General features: G+C 40.1%; 1 protein-coding gene across 2 annotated transcripts in view; it reads left to right on the top strand.

The window, feature by feature from the left end:
• Nucleotides 1-17,805: 17,805 nt before the first annotated feature.
• The window catches only part of LOC124215919 (dentin sialophosphoprotein), a 99,721-nt gene continuing 96,272 nt past the window's right edge, over nucleotides 17,806-21,254 (top strand). For both annotated transcript variants that reach the window (XM_046619842.2, XM_046619841.2), the window contains exon 1: nucleotides 17,806-19,644. The gene's annotated coding sequence lies outside the window, so the exon portion shown is untranslated. The remainder of the gene's footprint in view (nucleotides 19,645-21,254) is intronic.

The raw sequence follows: 21,254 nt of genomic DNA, 5'->3' as shown, positions 1-21,254 counted from the left end.
GTTAATTAGTTTAAAAATTATTAAACGTACGTAGTTTGACGTCTCAAATTTAGAAAATTCAATGTTAAATTGATGAAAGTTTCAAAATGTTGAGCAAATTATCATTAAACGGATTCCTTTTAGTCCTGTTACTAATTTATTTGTAACAAAATTCATGTCATTAAACCTTGTTTCACTCACACGCTGTTCTGATTCGCTTGATTTCCTGGACCTATACACTGTCAGCTGAATTTAATTATTCCGGAATAACAGTTCTCAATTATTGGAATGATTATTCCTAGTCGAATTATTTCAACCACGTTTTCCAATCGAATTGACAATCATGTATCGTGAGATTTTCGCGACGTCAGTAATTCACTCTGCTTCAGATATTCACGGTCTGAAGAAGGTTTTAGAGTGATAGAAAAAAACCAGCGAAACTGGTTATGTCTGTATCATAATCGTGAGAATTATTATGTAACTGCAAATTTTGAAATATGTAACACGGTTTTATCTGCCGTTACGCGGGTCTAAATTCATTATTTGCATTTGCATTAATTTGGTTTTTGCCTCGTTGCCTTCACTTTTTTCCACATTTTTTCCGCTTCATCGTTATTATAAATTATCGCGTCCAGACGCCAACCGATGTTTACGATATCACATATTACAGGTATAAGACAGGCGTTACAAAACATGAAATTTCTAAGTTTGTTTTCGTCCGGACTTCAAGAACACACTGCTCCGTACTAACATACATGAGATATGCGTGTGATTAGCAAAAACGATTTGACACTCGGCCTCAACCTGATCTTAATTAATTCACCTGATCCGGTTTTGGAAGAGTAACGAACCAGTGCCGATCAAAGTGATCAACAGTAACGGGCTTTAAGGTACGTACGATGCAGCGTATTGAGAAAAGACGTACGTGATATACCCACGAATTTATCAAAGAGATCGATTGTCTCGAAAAATTTTCTTTACCACTCAAAGTTAACCGTAAGTACGTGAGCTCTCGAATTATAACGAAAATGTCAAAGTCAGGATATATTAGACATTAAGTATCGTGATTATATACAGCCGAAAGTACAGGAAGTTGTCGTAATCAATTTGATCAGTTTTTTTCTTTTTCTGATTTTAGACCACATCCACATCGAAATGCCCCTCACCGAGTGTTTGGCCAAGACAAGAAAGAGAACGATATGAACAAGTATTTTGGCTATGCCGGAATTACTTTAATAGCGAATTTCGTGTTCGCACAACATACATAGGTTATTTATATCGCTATAGATTTACTTCTGTCGAAATCCGGCACGTTAGAAGTCCACTGCGCTTATCCAATACAGGAATCTGTTCTGAACGATGGCAGATCAAAGGATCTGAAACCTGAACGGCGATTGATCAGACTCCTTGTAACAACTCCTTTCACGTTGACTACTGTATGTTGATGTTGTATCTGTTATAACCTATACGAGAGGCCGCACGTTTCGTTATAGATCCCGACTTTGACAGCATTGTATTCTAACAGACCAGGTGTATAAATCAAAGCGACACCAGTCTAGTTCGTAATACACTTTCAAGGCGTGCGTGCATACCTTTGCACCAAAGTTTTTACACATTCAACAGGGGGTGTCCTGGCCGATTTCGACGCTGACGTATATATCACCAAATACCGAAGTCCACGTGTCTCAAATACGAAAACGGGCTCAACAGCCCCGTTCTAAACCCAATTCTGGAAAAAACCACTCCAATACATTTTCATTTGACGCAGAAATAGAGAAATGGCATGAATTTTACGAATTTCACGTTACGTTTTCGTAGAATCTATGCCATTTCTTTATTTCTGCCTCAAATGAAAATCAGTCGGAATGTTTTTGTACAGAATTCTGTATAGAACGGGGCTGCAAAGTCCTTTTCCGTGTTTGAGATACGTGGATTTCGATTTCGGAGATACATAAGTCAACGTCAAAATCCACCAGGGCACACCCTTAAGTCTTGGGCAGGACGAGTTTTCTGCAACCGGTCGATTTCGCCCTGACTTTAAATTTCTGCGCACACGTTGCGCAATGCCCGCTTTCATTTCTGGTCAAACTAGCCCAAGAGCTCCGATTCCGCAAGGCATATCTTTTGCAGACTTTGTAGCACTGCAGGAACAGGCCCAGCTGTCATGTCGGAAATACATTTTATCACTGTTCTTTATTTTATCAGTTGTCACCATTAACAAGAAGTCGACGTCAACGGCGGTGTAATCTTTCAGACGAAATCTCCGTGCTTTGGTAGCACGATGAGTTGCGAAACACATTTTTTTTCACATTTCAGCCGGTTCGCCGGTGGGCCTGTTTCGTCCGGTTGGGGACAGGTCAGAGTGGCTGTCGAACGTCAAACGCGTTCGCCGTCCTTTTATTCCTCTTTTATTGCTTATTTTTCCCCTCGTTATGTTATCTTTCGGCCACCTTCAACCGCGCTCTTACCGCGAGGCGGGGATCGACTTTTGCCGCGACTTCGACTAACCGGATACGTATTGCAAAGTCGACCTTCGCTCGATATGTCGTAGACGGTACGCCTGATCAAGTGGTCTTAGGTATAAAACGAAGCTTTTTTTCTTTGCGCAGGAGATAACTTTATATACACCTCGTCTAGGATAAGAATGTCGAAGAAATTTTTGTTTTGTTTGTCAAGAAGACGCGTCGAGCTAACGAGTGAAATTTTGGTGATAATTGCGATTACTTATACCCACTAAACATTTTAGCCATACGGCAAATTAAGCAGCTAATTATCACCGTGTTACTTCACAGCGAATCAGGAATATCTCTCTCAAGGTTTTGGTGTTGAAACCCTCGGCATGCGTGCAGCATAGTAGATAAATAAAGCCTAATCCCTGCACTATATCCTTGATTCAGAGTGAAATGTATGTTTGATAGTTTCGGTTCCCGCTCACGTTATGTTAAAAATTTGTTTGTCTTTTTTCACAATCTTCGTATTTCTTCATTGACAGATTAAAGTTCGAGAGATCTCATCGAGATATTTACGCCATTTCTCGAACCCTCCGCATGCGTAATACGACTATTCGTTGAATCGTATATCACCGTGCGAAAATCATCGTCTATACCTCTAGTGTAGAAGAATGATAATTCGTGGGCAAAAAACTGAGCAGAGCTGGTATTATGCCGCATAATAATAAGACGAAAAAAACGAGAAAGAATGTAACAGCAAATTAATGCAGGTTCTCGTAATTGCCGCGATGAGAGATATCACGCTCCGCGACGCGGAGGCACCGTAGGTATATATTCCACACCGGCGCCGCAGTCGCGATATTCGAATTGAATATTTAAACAACGCGGAAATTACTAGAGATGTAATTTTCATGAATATACCCAACGCCGGCTACCAGCTGCCAGTCGGTCTTCCTAAGTCGAGTTTCATCCGCAGCTCGCAGTCTCTGAGGTCACGAACGTGATGCAGGGACCCGATTGAGGGTGATCTATAGGTTGTACGTACAGTCGGTTGGAAAAGGTGATTGGAAGAAAAACATGGTAAAAAGAAGGCTGAAAAAGTCGCAATTGAGCTAATCTATACTTACGCGTAACTTAAAGACTCTGAATTTCAAATGTATAAACCAGCTTGTAACTATAGCTGTTATCATCTTCAAACAATTGCAATATCTATCATTTGTCACCGAAAATTCTACATCGTTTCTACAATTCTGATTAACAATAGATCGTATTAGTCGTGAATACATTCTCCATGGGATCGTCTGACAGGAATGTATCCCAGGTCGATCTCTCCGATTTGATTTCTTTTGTAACATGTTATAGTAGACTAAAAACTAAGCGACAGGATTTTTCTTTTATCTGCCATTAAACACTTTAAGGGGGAGAAATGGCGGGAAACTTAAGAATTGAAATCGATCTTTTATTAGACGTGAAATTTATAATAAATGCAATGAATCTCTTACGTTATGTCCCCACCCTTATTGCTGGTTGATATATAGACCACTCCCGCCGTTAAAAGGTTAAAAAATATTATTTTCTGGTGGTTGAAACTGCCAAATCACCTTTTGTCATGCCTTGTACTTCGGAGGGTGATTTCATCCCCTTAAAGTGTTTAATGACAGACAAAAAAAAGAAAAGATGTGTCGCTTAGTTTTTAGTCTACTATAACATATTACAAAAGAAATGGAATCGGAGATGTCGACCTGGGATACCTTCCTTTGAGTTGGATTTTCGGCAGCAATATGATGCATTTATTGCCAAATCACAAGTTTATCATTCGTTAATTGTAACGATCGTATAAACGCATAATTAATTTTTTTTTTTTACCTACTCATAAGCTCGAGTGAAATCTGTATCAGACGATTTGTAGTGTATTAATTTACAAATAAAATAAGCTATTGTTGATCAAAATCGGATAAAATTGTAGACTCATGGATAAAAAAAAAATAGTAAAATGTGCGATTTGTCTGAGGTCGTTATTACCAGGGTGTTCACCAGTTCAATCTCGATGTCTCTTTCAATAATATTCAACCTTATACAATTTTAGTTTCAATTTTAAAACTTTTTTTATGCCGCGTTTTTGTTTCGGAACATCCTTGAGCTGACTGTACTTTTGATATATCTTTAAATGTTTGAAAAACATCGCGAGCAAGATTATACGGAATCGATTTCGTGATTTTTGGCGGTCAATCAGTGAAAGCAATTAAATTGCCCGGTTCTTAAAAATAGAATTCTCCGGAATATGTACGCGAAGTTAAATCTTTTGCGAATTGAAATTTTAAAGTTCAAAGCATCATTCAGCCTGACTGTGGGTAGGAAAAAAAAGACATCCTATACTCCGAACAGGAAATTTTGCACTAGTGGTTACCAATTACGAAACGAATTCTTGGCACCGTAATGTCACAGGGTGAGACAATGTCGTCCTGCGGATTGGGCAATGACAACGGCAAGACATAAAACCTGACATTTTCGGTCCAGACGGAGTCAGGTAACATTTTTGGGTCACGTGGGGCGTGATGTATCAGCGGCTGCTTGTAAGCCGCGATCAATCGGAAACCTCCACCTCTCACACAGGCTTGCCGAGGAAATTGGTCGCCTTCTTCTTTGTTTTCGCAAAAAATTAATTGAGTTAGCGTCGATTGATCGAGACAATGAAACGTCAATACCCCGACGAAAAGGATTAATAACTAATACCAACTACTCTATCATTATGTCTGTAGGAACTATAGCGAACAATAGAGATTGATACTCTAACTAGTTCTGCTAATGAATTCTATTCAGGTAATGATTGACCAGTCATTGCATGCTTTGATTCTGATACAGTACACCGCTAATTAGGGTAACAGTATACGATGAAAGATATTTGTGTCTATCCTATCCGAAGAAGATAGGCATTGCGTATGCCGATGAAGACGATGTTAACGGTTTTTAAAACTGAAATTTGGTGGTTAATGGAAGATTGCTTGGACTCGGAGAAAACGCGTCTTTGACGTACTGAATTATAAATTTCCAACAAAGAGTGAAAGTCCATGTTCCTGATTTTTTATACAGTTACAAAAATTTGCGTCGTGCGTTGGAGAGACAAGTGATTTCGAAAAATGACGTTTTGAACCTATTAATTCAACGAGTGTGCAAAAAAATGTACCAAGAAGTTCGCAGACATCCGTTTACTCTTTTCGAGTAAAAAATATTCATGTTTACGACGTCGATTACACGTACAGGGATAATATATCGTAATTGAGATGTATGCAATTAAATGAATTTGAAGTACACGTAACGGATGCAGCAGACGTAAACACCTAAATTTCATCATTTACCAGTATTAAAAAAGTGTTCGCGAACAAAAAGAGACGTTACAGTAGGTACGTAATAATTTGGCTCTTTCAAGATTAATCGTTCATTACCCGTCACTTAATTGTAAGTAATACAAACTAGCAGCGATCAATTTGAGAGATGACTCTTCCGAATCTCGATACGAGGGAATTTGAAGGGGTAAAAATGCGCAGAATCGATCTTCGTTCGAGTACAGTATAAGCGTGTGCACAGTACAGGACATAAATTACGGCAGTGCGCAAAGATACGTGTACATAAGGCATACAATATCATACGATTGTGTTCGATAACTTGAACGCCCACACTTTCACCGATTCGACAACCTTGCAATTCAGATTAAAGAACTGCTACTGGAGCTGGACTCGACCGCAGTTCGCATATGCTTGTCACTGGTGCCTGTATGTAATGTACGTACGTACACGAATTTACATCGCCTACACGTTTATTTTATATCGTAGGAATGGAGTATCGATCGACGATTACGAGTGTTTTAGGATACAGGGTAGGATTAGGGCCGCGGGAACAGCGACTGGCGTATTGTTACAACGGAGTAATTGGTGGAATTAGTAGGATTAATCAATCGCATTTGTGCCGGGTGTTCGGCGTCGGGATTATCATTAGGCGGTTATTTCGATTACGTATAACGTGTAGAATATCGCCAGCCGCGGGCTGATTGACAGAATTTAAGGATCGAAGTGGGTATATCACTGTTTACACTTGTATATATATATATATAGGATAGATACAATGAGGCGCGCACGCCTCTACATTAATTCGAACAGCAGATCTTAGATCTTAGAATGACGAGCAATTTGGAAATATTGTATAACTCGTGAACAACGTACGTATGTATGATATGTACGTACAGCTACTCAGCTTGCAGATATTGCGGCACAGCGTCGATCAAAACTAGACCGCGAACTAAAATCAAATTGTGTAACAAAGCGTGACGATCGGTCCGAATAAAACGTCCGCAGGGTTTTATCCCGGCCGTTTAATTTCTTCGACGATTTGAACCGCTGCCGCGATCATGCAGATTTGATTTAGTTAGGTATATCGGACAACGCCATTTTGCTATTCGATTCCAATTCGGAACGTTAGGCCTTCCATCTGCAAGTTGGCAACGAAGAAAAGATAAAAGATAAATGTCAAATACACCCACGGGGCATGGATACTTGGGTAAATTATACCCGGGTCGCCTCAAGGTCGCGAAGTCGTTTTTTCACTTCACTTACACGTATTACACGTCTGAGAAAGAGAGAAAGAGAGAGAGAGAGAGAGAGAGAGAGAGAGAGAGAGAGAGAGAGAGAGAGAGAGAGAGAGAGAGAGTCACCTTTATGTCCCAATGCAAATGTCGTTAAATATTTATGCATAGTGTTCGCGGGTGGACAGACTTGTATAACTTGTTGCAAATTCATCAACTGGCAACAACTGTCAAAGATATATTCCAACGAAAATTCAAGGTTTCAGTTCTGCACCCCGCAACAGAGGAAGAACACGTTTGGTACGAGTAGTCCAACAAAGAAGCCAAATCTCACGATCCCTTCGGTGAATTTGTCAAAAGGAAAACTGACATTTAAAAATATATCGGCCTGCTTGAAGAGAAGGCTCTAAGAAAAGAAGATCTTTTGAGTACGTCACGTTGCGTTGAATCAACTCGACTTGTGGAATCGGAAGTAACCCAATTCCGATAGCTCCAGCAATCATTGCCGTCAAACCACCCTCCATTTCATAGGTACAGTCGCTTACCGAAATATATCGTAGGTACATACATACCTACGTACCTTGTATACTCTGGCCAACTTTTACTTCAGGAAGTAATTCTTGCGCCATTCGGTATCCTTATCTTAGATCAGATGCCCTGTTTAAGAGGATCAAATTCCACGAGTCCGCGTTTGATCTGGAACGACGCCGCGATCATCGCGTGGCATAATTCGCGTGCTTGAAACCGACAAAAGATGAATTAGACGCTTGAGTAACGTCGTTTATTATCACCTTGATCGGTATCAATTTGCAGCGCGATGACTTTGATACCCAATAGATTTCATTCAAACTATTTCTATGTCAGTGGCTAATCCGCGTTAGTTATGCGGGGGCGTAAATTTATCCCTATAATATAATCAGTTTCTATTTATACATGATATTTCTTCAAAGACGCGATGGCGTAACGCTTGCATTTTTTTTTTTTTTTTTGATCAACAGCAGTGGATATATAACCGCGACGCTTCGTTGTACTCTCTATTTATTATAACAACGCGCTAAAAAATTGTACGAAAAAGCAAACGACAGTTTTGCCCTTTTTACCTGACTGTTGCAGCTGCCGCTGTGTATAATCTGCAGTTTCTAATCCTTGGAATCTGTCTTTCACACTTTGCTCAAATTAAGTAGTTCAAAGTTTCACCAATCCATTTCATCAGATCGGTATTAAGCCTTTTGAAATCATTAAAACAAAAAAAAAAAGCTAAAAAATATTTTTTCCACCGCTGCTGCATTTTTATTTCGATGCTCATCTCTTATCCTCAATAATTAACGGAGTACGTTCGTTAGCCTGTTGCGAGATCGGAGCAACCAGTTCGTCACGAAGTATATTTAATGCACCATGATTACAGAATCGGACGTTCGTTCTAATAGCTGCTGCAACGTAGATGAATACAGAAGAAAGAATAAGAGCGAAGAAGAGAGAAAAAAAAAAAAAAAATCAACCGCAGAAGAGAAAGATGTAAAAAAAAAAGAAAGAAAAAAAAAGATCAAAACAGGGGAATAAAAGAACGATCGATAAATCATTTCTCTCCTCGTAACTTTGTCCTCCATTTTTATTCTCCGCCTCTCTCCAAACCGGGTCGATAGCATCTCGCTGAGTAAATCTCTTCTCTAAGTGGACAGAGAGCTGCCCACCCTATTGGGCAATTACATTTCGATCAATTTGAGATTCGGTTTATCGATCGACTCGAGTCGTAGCGCATGTTCCCGTATCATGCGGTATATGTATGTACGTACCTTGATATAGTCTGGGGTATGAGTAAAAGTAACAGCAGGATTGTATTCGGGGGAGGCAAACAGCTGCGAAATCGTGTCTTCTACATTCGGTATCTTGCCTCATGTCTCCCATATAGGCCAATAATAATTGATCAGATCGCATAGCGACCGAGGCTTCATCCGCAATTTGTCTACCTGCCATGAACGTGGATCTAAGCTAGGTAATATACAGGCACACACGTAAGGAGACGTGCAGCATGTATGAATCTTCGAAGCTGTTGGTCACTCCTGTCAAATAACACCGGTAAACACGAATTTTGAGTCCGGGTTCTAGATGTGAAATTTTAATTTCTTCCACGTGACTGATAGAAGAAAAAAATAGTTTTATTAGATAAAGTTTGCTTTTTATTTCAACGTACTGCTATCTGCTGTTTATACTATTAATAAAAAACTTTACGACTTATTTATCAACGTAAAAAAGGCAACCTTTACAAGTAACGAATGAAGATTTTGGTTATTATTCCATACATAGAATCAAAATTTGTTCATTTAAACATAAACTTAATAAAAATAAAAACATCATTTTTTTTTTTTATTTACCTGTGTAAAAAGAACGGTGGTGGGAAAAAACCCGGATTTCCTACCTGCAGGCAGTATTTTTTTTCCTCTGCTTTGACGTACGTGCCTCGGAGACACGGCTCTTTATTACCGCGTTTAGTGGATACAAAAATTAACCGTGCTCTGTTACTCGGTGTAAAAAAAAAAAAAATATATATATATATATAATAAACAACTTTACGGTGCAGGCAAGAAAATATAGATGTATTCAAGTCGATTACAGCCTTCCGTTCAACAACTGCACAATTATAAATTCGCTACCCCTGCAGTGCAGATTCATGATTCACCAAGAATTCACCAGGGGCGAAACTTTCAGTTTCTGTCCAACCGCGTAGTTTCGCGTGTAACCTGCTATGCGTAACGCGTAATGCGTATACAGGCCAGTGCACTTAAGGTGCTGTTGCAGTTTTATTACACGCAACGCATGCTCAAGGCATGACTTGTAAACACCCGGGTGCAATTTGCATGGTTCGCCACTAATATGCTTGCGAGTATAATAACTACTCACATATTAAGTGTCTTTCTACTCCTGGTCAGATCTCGGAGAGGCGAAGCGAACGAAAGGAGTTCGTTATTCCGGAGCCGAATCGGTGCTTCTCGAATGTATCCTTGTACCCAAGCTGGAGGTAAACGATCGTGTCCTGTCCGAGATCTGACGCGGGTTTGGACAGATTTAGGTGCAGCGTTCGCGTACCTTCGGATACAGGTATTACACGCACACTCGCAATTAACGCCGAATCGTCACCCCGAAGGCAGCTGGGAGTCACCCTGGAACCAGCTGGTCAGAGAAAGGCGCCCACCCACTTACTCACCCGATTACACAACCGCTTTGCTCCAGTTATGAGCACGCGAGAGTTTTTAGTCTTACCTACATACCGAGGCGTGCATAAGCACAAGATAGATACGTGAGGTTCGCGGGGCTCGTACGCACCTTTGATTGCCTCCACTTGAGGTATCAGGGTAAAAGAGGGAAGAGAAACCAATCGAATGCCGATCGATTGGGACTAGATTACTACGATTCAGAGTTTCTATCAGACGATCTGTTATCGAAGAATAACGTTCGTCGTTGGATTGTTGAAGCTTTCTGTTTCAAAAGAACGTTTCTTTTATCTTCTTCTTCTTCTTCTTTTTTAATTTTTTTTTTTATTTCTTATTGCTGGTGAAATTAAGGCAGACAGAGGAAAAGTTGTTACGAATACCCGCGGGAGAGGAATTAGAGGTGGGGGAGGAGGAGTGCCGCTGGTTCGTCCTATGACGTTAAATTAATTTGCGAGGAACCTTCCTCGGGCTAATTGCTGTGCCGTTTGAAAACGCAGCCGACGGAATGGTTACGTTGGTTCGTTTATTACACCGGGAGTGAGCGAACGACCCCGATATAAACCGACGAAATGAATTGAATCTGTCTCGAAGGCCAGCCGGACTGCTAACCGGCTCACTTTTCCTCCGTTCCCATGTTACTTGTCCAATACAACGTATTGAACTCTGTCATCGGTCTCCGGTTGTCCCGTTCCCTCTTATCATTTAGTATCAGATAACGTGCTTTCAACTCGGCGCAGCTGCCGAGGCTGATAATTATTCCGAGATCTCGTGTAAAGTGGCAGGCAAAAATATCCCTGTGATCTGCACAGTACTTGGTATAGTAATTGATAGATAGAGTGGAACTCATTTTTATCGAATTCGAAATGTTTCTTTGTCGTTTCCTTTTATTTTTTATTCTTTCCTCCGCTTGAACGATGACGATTATACCGAGTCGTCGAATATTATTGATCCTCAACGATAAGTTAATATTTTTACAAAGAGAAATTGTCTTAGGTAAGATTTTTATCAACCAACCATTTCTCATGTAGCCCAGGTTCGATGTTCGTTCGATCGTGTATCGAAAGCTTACGGACGAACGAACAGACAGTTTTCGTACCGATGTATGTATACCTGTTTGTACCCGTCGGACGAACAAAGATAAAAAACGAAAATAGTTGAATGGGTAAAAGAAAAAAAAAATCATTCATTCCTCAAAATTTTTTCATCTTTGTAACTCAGCACGGTTTTATTTGTTCGAGGAATAAAAAGAACAATTTCTCTACGTAACTCGGTGAAATATATTTTACGCAAGAAGTTAAGTTCCTGCAGTGAATCGCTAAACTTTGCTAATAAAAATAGCAAAACATTAGGTAGGTACTCACAATCAGAGAAAGTCTCTAGATCAACGTTAATTTCCGAGTTTTCTCGGCAGATTTTGCAGCTTCTTTGTATTTTTCTAAATAACTTTAAACGATTACTCTGTATTCCTCAACGTGAAACTAGTTTTTTCTTTCAATTACCATGAGATTTTCGCAGAACCATGCGAGTTTCTACATTTCCAAATGCGATATTGTAATTTCTCTGCATTTAATCGAATAGCTCGGCAATAGCAAGGAAATCGTCCGGAAGTTGAAAGATGGAAATTGCAAGTAAAAATTGTATTGATTTAAAATTTTCATCTGTTTTCTAAAAGAAAATCCGAGGTGTATCGTTGAGAAGAAACATGTTGGAAAATGGCGCATACCTGCCGATCTAGGGCGGAAATCCGTACTTGTATCCATGCGGATCATGATCGATTGTACAACCGCCTCATTGTCAGTAGTAGCCTTCGCATTCGTTATTGCCTGTACGTTGCACCTCTCAATTAAAATCAGCGTGAAGTTGGCTGTTAACCGTAAATCGGCACGCTTACTTCTACGATTTTTCGGCACGGATATCATAAAACTAGATAAAGGTAAATAGATTTTGTAGCTGTGACCATAAACTCTAATATGGGTTACTAATTTCGACAATTATGGTCACTCGTATCATATTCTCTTTTAATTATTGCGATAATTTGATGTCGGTGGAAGAATAAATATATGTTGAGGTATTATTTAACCGATAATTATTGTAGTAAATTCAATCAAAGAGATTTAATGTTCCGATCTGCGGAAAAATTTATCGTCGACAATTATCATTACACCGAATAATGAGTGACTTGTACTCCGTTTACTTGTAATTTCAGCAACATTTAAGCCGTTGTTGTAACGGTAACGATTTAAATAAAATTTCCTATTAACCATAATATGAGTGAAATTTTTCACAGTGAGAACAGCAGCACCGATCGCCGAGCAGCCACACGCTCCGATTAATTTTGGCGGCAGGGACATTTGAAATTCGATCTTTTTAGGTTTGGAAGCGATGAATTAGGCGCGCGATTTTATGGGTCAAGATACATATAATTGCGTTGCCACCTATGTAACTGATATATATTGGTTTGGTCAGACGCCGCATAACGGTTGAATATCTGTAAGAGTTGCAGCCTGACAATTGCAGAGTGCTCAATTTACTTGCCCCGAGGAGCAAAAAAGAAAATTTAATTGGCGCGAGACTCCGTACATGAATCGATGAGGCGAATGATTTATTTATATAAAAATCGACTCTGATCGTTGGTACGAGTCTAAAAAACCATTCGTACACCGTGTGAACTGACTTACGCTATCATCATTCGTAAAGTAGTGAAGCCAACGTTGTACTTATCTAATTAGAACAATTATTAACACAAAAAATTATTATATTTGTAAGCTTAAAAGATTTGTTTTTTTTAAATACGAAAAATATAAAACACTGGGATTATGAATAAAAGTTCAGATACAGATGCATTGTTCTAAATCGCTTCAAAATGGTTTAAAATCAAGTAGATTCGCTCGATTTCACCCTACACAATGGCTCATTTTATTCAGGCGTTTATTTTCTACAAATTCATTGAAACACTTTCTTTTCGTCAAGTCGGCATGGTTAAATATTTAATTTCATAAGGTTACACTGATATTGATTATGATCAACAAATGCAATGTTGAATTCACTGCTTCAAAAGTAAAAAAAAAAAAAAAAAAGGAAATCTGTTTCAGTGGGTTTGTAGAAAACAGTTTTTAGGATAAAATGAGTCACCGTAGAGTAAAAGTGCGAACCATTCTGTCAGCGATTTGAAACCAAGCATTGTTATCTGAGCTATTCTTCACAATTCCAATATTTTATATTTCTGTATTTCCAAAGAGACCTTCATAGTTTACTGGTACAATAATTTGAACAATACTAAATGAACGACTGTCTGGTTATAAAATTAATAAAAAGTATCGATATTTGGCCAAGCAAGCTCCTTAATATTTGATCACGCTTGCATAATAACTGTTCCTGCGTTACGAAAGGGGACGTTGTCTGGTTTGCAACTGCACAGCAGTCGAACTGCAGGCTGAGTAATAAGTGAATAACCGTGTTTAGAGGTATTACAAGAGAAAATTTATTCACAAACAATCGTCTGCGGTGATGCAATCCTCCCCATCGCGGCGTAATCAAATGAAAATAAAATTAAATGAAAAGTGATTTAATTGAAAAAAGGAAGGAACGAATGGAAAAAAGAAAAGAAAATAAAACTCTACGGTAATTATTACGCCTCGACGATGTCGCAATTGTAATCGTGCGAAAAAATAACGGCGCGGCCGTGTCGTCGTACGATTTGCGTCGATCCGATTTATTTCTGGGAAGTGAACTTATTCAAGTGAACCCAGAGCAGCAGGCCGACGTCCCCTGGACAGATCGAGGAATCACTTTCTCCCTGTGAGAAGTAATTTTTAATCCTATTGTCCGATACCGGCAAGTTAATTTCTGGCAAGCATCTGCCGCGTTCTCGTTTCTAACGAGGCAAGAAATAATTACCACACAGTGATCGCTCACTCGCTTATTATCTCGCGTCACGTTTGCCTTCACCGTGATGAATAATTGCGTGTCCCCTGTATTTTGGCAAAGCTGGCCGAAGCACGCGGCGGTTAATATTCGGCGTTAGCAAATAACCCGTGTCTTGTTTAAATAATTCCCCCAACGCGTCTTCCTCACCCGGCCTTCTTTCCTTCGTACTCCTCTTCCATCCTGTCTTCCAGCCGTCGATGCAGCCACGGACCGGCGGAGAGACGGTTATTATTCAAATTGCACAATTAGCTACCGTTTCTAACGTCTCGAGACGAGATCTCGGAGAGTTGAATGAGGATTTCGGGTTTCTCCTCGTCGTTTTTCTCCTGCACTCATCAGCTGCGTTTTGCAATACAAGGAAGAAGCCTTCGACGACGATCTGGGTTCACGGAGCAGCCGAGATACATACTTACCACCACCTATTTCGCCACCTCGACCACTGTAGCCTTGCTTAGCCGCGGTGAACCGCGTCCAGAACATTTGTCACGGAGGTGGCTTATCCTTTATTAGGCAAAGCGTATCTCCCGGAGGCGGTGAATTATTCCTCCACGGAGTGATGTTACACGCTGCAGCTTTGCGCCGGATGAATTATCATCATTTCTTTCACTCAAATCCGGTCGACTTCGCTGCAAAAGCACACCTATTCCATTTACCCGCGCATTATATACATGTATGCATATAAGAGGATCCAGTTACCTCCGCATATGTATAACACGATTTCTTCCGACGTGCCGTGATATTATTATTGCGCAGTCGATTTTTCTCACTGGTTCTTACATGTATTCCACCTACAATACGTCACAAGCTGCTGGGTGTATTACACTTGTTTTATTCCGCTAATTCGACGACGTGTCCTCGTTAATAACACGAGTTAACACCTCTCGACTGGCCGGTATTAATTTCTTCGTATTAATTGAAGAGGCGAGATTAATATGTATAATTTAATTGCCGCGAGACGTTTGCAACTGATTGTTTCTGCACGAGTTTTTGGTTACCCGTCAAAGATCGCGTAATTTGTAAAATTACGACGGTAATTTTCACACAGCAAAACTTTTCGAGAGGCTTGTACGTTATTGGAGTATGGTCATTCCTTGCAGGCATTGCGGAAAAATTTTCATACGAAAATGAAATGAGGAAAAAAAATATACCGCATTTTTCTGCTCACTGATCGCGACGCCCGCGCTGTGACTTGATTCATTCATTTTTGTGGGAAAACCGTGAGCTGCACGATGAATCATCGTGCCTTGTTATTACGATTTTACGGAGGTATCGATGATGCAGCAGGGTCTCGATGTCCTAGATATATTAATATTCGAGAGGCTTGTTGCATTTCTTCGATTCAAAGACGAGTTACCTCGCTGTCACTACTGTTTTCGTTAAGGGTTGGGGTATAAATCCCGGTATTGCAAAACAGTCGGCATTCCGAATGAAGAAATTACGGAATGTGAAGGTATAGAAAAATGAAAGTTCCGAAATTAAAAATTTATAGCGGCTAATACTTCCAACAGTCGAAAAACGCAAAAAACTAATTTTCGTAAATCACACTTCAGAAGGAGCAGAATCTCGGTCTGCAAAATGCAGAAGGATCAGAATTCCGAAACGCTGAAATACCGAATCTCCTGAGAATTCGGAAATTCTGAAATTCGTCAACTCAATGCGGCTTTTATCATGAATTATCTCATTTTATTAGGAAATCGTCTGTATCATCAGAGAAAAAAATAACGCAAAGGAACAAGCAATATATTTTTAATAACATTTAAACAGTACATCTTTTGTCCCGTTAGATTTTCAATTTATTCAACATATCATTACATTCAGTCGTGTCCCACATTCACGTACGTACCCTCGTGTCACTTCACAAGCATAGCGCTATCTATTTAGCTGCAACTGGTGACGTTGGAAGGGATAAAAGTGCTTTTGACGACTTGCAACCTTTCGGTATTTTGCACATTCTGTCTCAGTGAGTTTCGGGATTTTAATCTTTCGAGTCTTTGGCTAGTCGTTATTGATAAATTTGTATTCGTAAATTTTTGAAAAGGGCACGAGTCTGACATTTGAAAAATTGACTCTTTGACTGTTCGATATTTTCGCAATTCAATATTTTCCCCTTCGTAATCTTGCCCATTCTCAAAAAAAAAAAAATATTTCAGTATAAATATATTTATACGTTTTTGCGTGCTTCACATTTATTCTTCTACAAGACAACTTTTCGTATTTATCGTTTTGCTACGTTTTTAACTGTCCGCAATTTGAGTTTCGGGATTGCATTCCGTCGACTTTTTGATCTTTCACATTTTCGTACCCCACCCTTCGTGAATGCGCGAATTTCATCATTCGTCTGGCGTTTTTCTTTTGTTTATCTTTGCCAAAAAATATCATCACATAATTCTGCAGTGATAACGATTTCAACATTGTAATCCGACCAAGATTCATTAAGCCGTTATTAATTTACATCACTCAATATATGCCGCGAGATCAGACAAGTATGGCAATTCCGGCCCAAAATGATTTTTTCTTGTCGCAACGTATTCTTACGTTTTCCTGGAAAAATTAGCTTCTCGAAAAATCTCGGTGTTCATCCTTCCCAATAAACTCCCGCGATAATTATTTCTATAACTGTTCAATGAGAAAATCTTAAACGCGTAGAACTTGACGTTCAAATAACGGGAATGAAGAATGGACAAAAACCGTTTTGTTTTTCTTTAAACGATGTGGTCTTGTAAATGGTAAAATAAAATCTGAGATGCACAGGATTCTATCATTGAGCTATAAAAGAATGCAAAACAATTTTGTAATGAAGTGAAAATATTAAAAAGTTATGAAATATGGTGACGATATACCGGAACCTATACAGTTCCTTGCAGTATAATTGAATTGGTTAACAAGGTGATGAAAAGTATAATACCCACACTGCGGCGAAAAAATACTGTGTTCACGGCGTGTTTTGTACTAAAGTCGATTATCTTCGTTGTGAAAACAGCAGTTAGAAATAAATCTGAATTCACACATCCGTGAAATATTGCAAGTGGTATACGAAAACAATTGAAAAAAAAAACCTGGAATACCGCCTCCCCTGTACAACAAAACTCTCGGGGTCAGCGTGCTGACCCTTATCAAACAGGACACACACGCCTATAATATACTACTGTGTACTGCAGCTTGCTCTCTAGCGTGGAAATCGTCACCTTGATAGCGTATCCTTCGCGTGAAAAGAAATCGTTGCAAACCTGCCTATTGGGTATAAGGAATGTAACTGCGTTAAAGAAAAAAGAGAAAGAAGATCGAAAATTTAAAAAAAAAAATGGAAAAATCACGCGACACGAGCATCTCGAATCGCAGGTCCTTATCGTCGAGGACATATCGTCCCGGCGGATGATCGGCTGGCAGATATCCGTTTGGGATGCGAATATCTGTTCGGCTCGTGCTGCACTCCCGCGAATGTCGACGAGGTGTAGGACCGACTGTCTCTCAACGACGCCCCCACTGCCAGCTGTCCCCGCAAGTGTCCATTGCCCACTGTCCACCACCACCGCCATCTCCGCCTTCGTACCGCGGATCGACTCCCGTATGCAAGGAGGCAAAGTGGCGGTAAGGAACTGCTGCTAACCCAACGAACCATTCACTCTCACCACCAAGAAACCTTGCCTCGCTTGATCGTTGACTTAGTCTTACTATTGCCTCCTCCCGGTGTGGCTGCGGCTTCCCGAAGCAGTGTCCGTCCCCCCCCCCCCCCCTGTCCAGGATTACCTCGCGCTAATTAAACCCAAAGATCGAGAGGGAAGGAAACGGGTCCCTTTTCATCATCCCCGCGTAGAATAGAATTCGTTTGGACAGTGTTTTCTTGTCGATCCGATCAAGCCGATATTACCGATGCCAAACGCGAGTGTCGATCTTCTTCATTTCGTAGACGAAATTAAGATTAATCGCGACTGCGTGTAAATTTTATTTTCATCTTTTTTTTTTTTGTTCGACGAAACAGTGTGACGAACGATATTTCTCTTACTTTTAAGGGTAAGCAACGTATACAGTGCGGGTTTGTGTTAATCGTTGCAGGCAAGAGTTGCGCTTGAAAAGAAAGTACCGATCGTCGCGTTTACAAGTACATCGTATACCCAACGTATAAGTAGACAAAACTATAGCTGTACGTAAGTGTACTCGAAAATCAGCTGTTTTGTCGGATCGTGCGCTGGTTTCGAAGTTGATCATCGTCAACGATGAAATATTACTACAAGACACCCGGTACGTGAAATTCTCGGTCCATCGCGAGCTGCGGTTTCACGTCCGAATCCCGAGGTGTGTGAAAAGAAGAAAGAAAAAAATTATTGAAAAAGAAAATACGAAACTATAAAGTAACGGTTTATTTATTTACGGTGCCTGGAGTCCGTAGCTTATAAAGAGGAAAAGACGCGCTTGACGGTGTGAAAAGTTCAGAGTTCAAAGTCAAGAGAGAGAGAGAGAGAGAGAGAGAGAGAGAGAATCAGAGATAAAAACGAAAAATGAAAGAAATCCTTGCCTGTCTTTGAAAATTTCGCTAAATTTCTTGCTGCGGATCAGCACTGATCGTTGATTGCGAATTTTCAAGCCAGATCAAACTACTTGCGGAGAACGCGGAGGCGTTCACCCGTGAAAAACAAAGTGACCAAGTACGCAGCGCGCATGCAAATTGGTCCGGCTAAATCGAGCAGATATAACCGTAAATCGTAAAGTTCTTTTGCGCGTGTGTTAAAATCGTGAAGAGGGTGATACCGGCTAAAACTCGTTTCAATTCCCGGCCGATTCCGAGGATGAGCATGCGTAAATTCGACATTTGGTATTCCCATTAGCCGAAATTTTTGGAAAACTTTTCCCCAATTGCTGCAGAGCTCCTACAACACCTCGGTCTGTCTAGCTGACAGCGTTGCGGATAGTTCGTTGAACGCCTCAGGGTTTCTATAGAAAGAAGTTGCACAAGATCGGGCAACTACGAAACGCATTCTTCGAACGTTTAACGATGCACCGTTGACGCGATCGAGCCGGCTATTATATCCTGAAAAGACAAGTGCGGACCGAAGGATTATCTGGATTATAAAATGTGCCTATAAATCGGAAAGATTGACAAGTCGTACATCGTACGTGAAAGTAAACCGCGATGATCATGTCCAAGTGCGTCGGTATAACAGAAATTTCTAATCGAAAATCAGTGATCGTCAATAAACAATTGTAAGGGTATAATAAATCGAGGAAATTGTATAATCGGTAAAACATATTTTGGCTCATTTAAAAAAAAAAAAAAAAAAAAAACACAGTTTCGACAGATCTTTAAAGCACCCGTCCAAACCGAGTGATATACGGTTCGGCGAAGTGATTCATATCCAGAGGTGGAAGGATTGGCTTAAAGACAAATTTAAAAAAAAAAATAAAAAAAGGAAACGTTCAGTGCATCGAGTATAAACGCGCGAGAGAATTACCTCAGCATTGCACCTATCCACCGGCAGGCGTCAAGCAAAGGTCAACCGAGCATAAAGTAAGTTGTAATAAAACATCTTCTGTCATGCAGCTGCCCTATTCGCTCAACGATCCATCGTTGACCATGAAAAGAGAAAAATCGTTCAGACGGGACGGGTCGATAACGAAAGAGAATCTCGAAAAATGTACCATCGGTGAAAAGTTTATTGTTGATTTTTTTCAAACACAGTCATATCGCACAACTCTGATTATATTTTGAACTATCTTCCGAAGACGTTAGCAGATCTACAGCCGTGCAATCAGAGTGAAACGAATGGTCTCGGAGAATCAGATGAAAACTGCTCCTCGGTTTTCATATCTTATGTTAGATCAATTCCATGATTGCACAGCGAGGTAGCCTACATTCCTGGTTTCGTATTTACTTGCATGAGCGCTTCATGTTCGGCCGGCTTAATTAACGTAGCTCCTGTAGATTACTGGAATGCCGACTTTCCGACGATCAGTTGGGTGTCTTGAACGATAATCCGAACGATTTTGAAATTAAATACACGAACTGCTTGACTGTCAAAAAATTGAAGTTCAATTGTCACGATCTTTGTTATTTTGTTTGTAAAAGATACTTGTATCGTAGAAGAAGTTCTTCACAGAGGTATACCTGCCTAAAAATTGTAACGTGTCTTTTGACTCGCATGTCTAAATCCGATTTCTCATTGGAAACAATCTTAAAACCAGAATCTTTCGAGAGTCGAACAATTTAGTTGAAAAATCTAGCGATCAGTGATCTAAAATGAAAATCAAGGAGCCTAAGCTTTGATTTATATCAACATACCGACAGGAATTTCTAGTTACGGTTATGTACAGTCCTTACGAATTATTTTCATTTTATGCCATAAGCAAAAAATATTGTTCTGGGTACGTAATGAAAATAAATTTTACAGAGCCGTAACTAGAAAATCTAGTACGTATTACAATTATCTATGATTATTCTCAGTTGTACAATATTTTCTTGCGACCGTTGTGTTAATTTGACGTTGAGGCCTTATTTAACAGAAACCGTAACCAGTCAACTAAACAAACAGATTTAACTTATCATAAATGAGAAAACGCAGTATCGACGATTGTAATCACACTAAAAAATGACTTAATCGTACCATGTTTCCTTGTAACTCCACCAATACTCGAATGGTTATTGTAACGATACCAATTCGCCTAGAATTTCCTAGTAACTGTAACGAGTGCAACTTTTTCTCACTGCAGTGATTCGTGCCGATGATTTGCAACATGTATACAGCTCTTATATATAACCACGTTCCTACAGAGTTACGCGGTACAAACCTGTAATCGTAGACCTTCAGGATGGGCGGGCGGATCGTTATTACACTTATACATGCACCTATACGTGCATCATTACGTGTCAAAGAATTCGAACATCAGCCCGTTACACGTCGGGAGTTGAGCCCGCGGTTCGACCCGCACGTTTGCTTTTAGTATTTCCCGTTACACAATGGCAATCGATCGGCATGAAATCGGTCGAGCGTTTTAATATCGGAGCTTTGCGGTGATGCTTGCTGCAGGCTGGTTTGCTGGAATCACGTGCACGCATGTGTGGCCAGGATCGGAAACCTGTTCCGTCGATAGTGAAAACTGGAGGCCCGTTATCCGGTTTAC

This window comes from Neodiprion pinetum, chromosome 4 (assembly GCF_021155775.2).
Source record: "Neodiprion pinetum isolate iyNeoPine1 chromosome 4, iyNeoPine1.2, whole genome shotgun sequence".
In the NCBI taxonomy this organism is placed as follows: Eukaryota; Metazoa; Arthropoda; class Insecta; order Hymenoptera; family Diprionidae; genus Neodiprion; species Neodiprion pinetum.
This window is presented reverse-complemented; position numbering and strand designations above follow the sequence as displayed.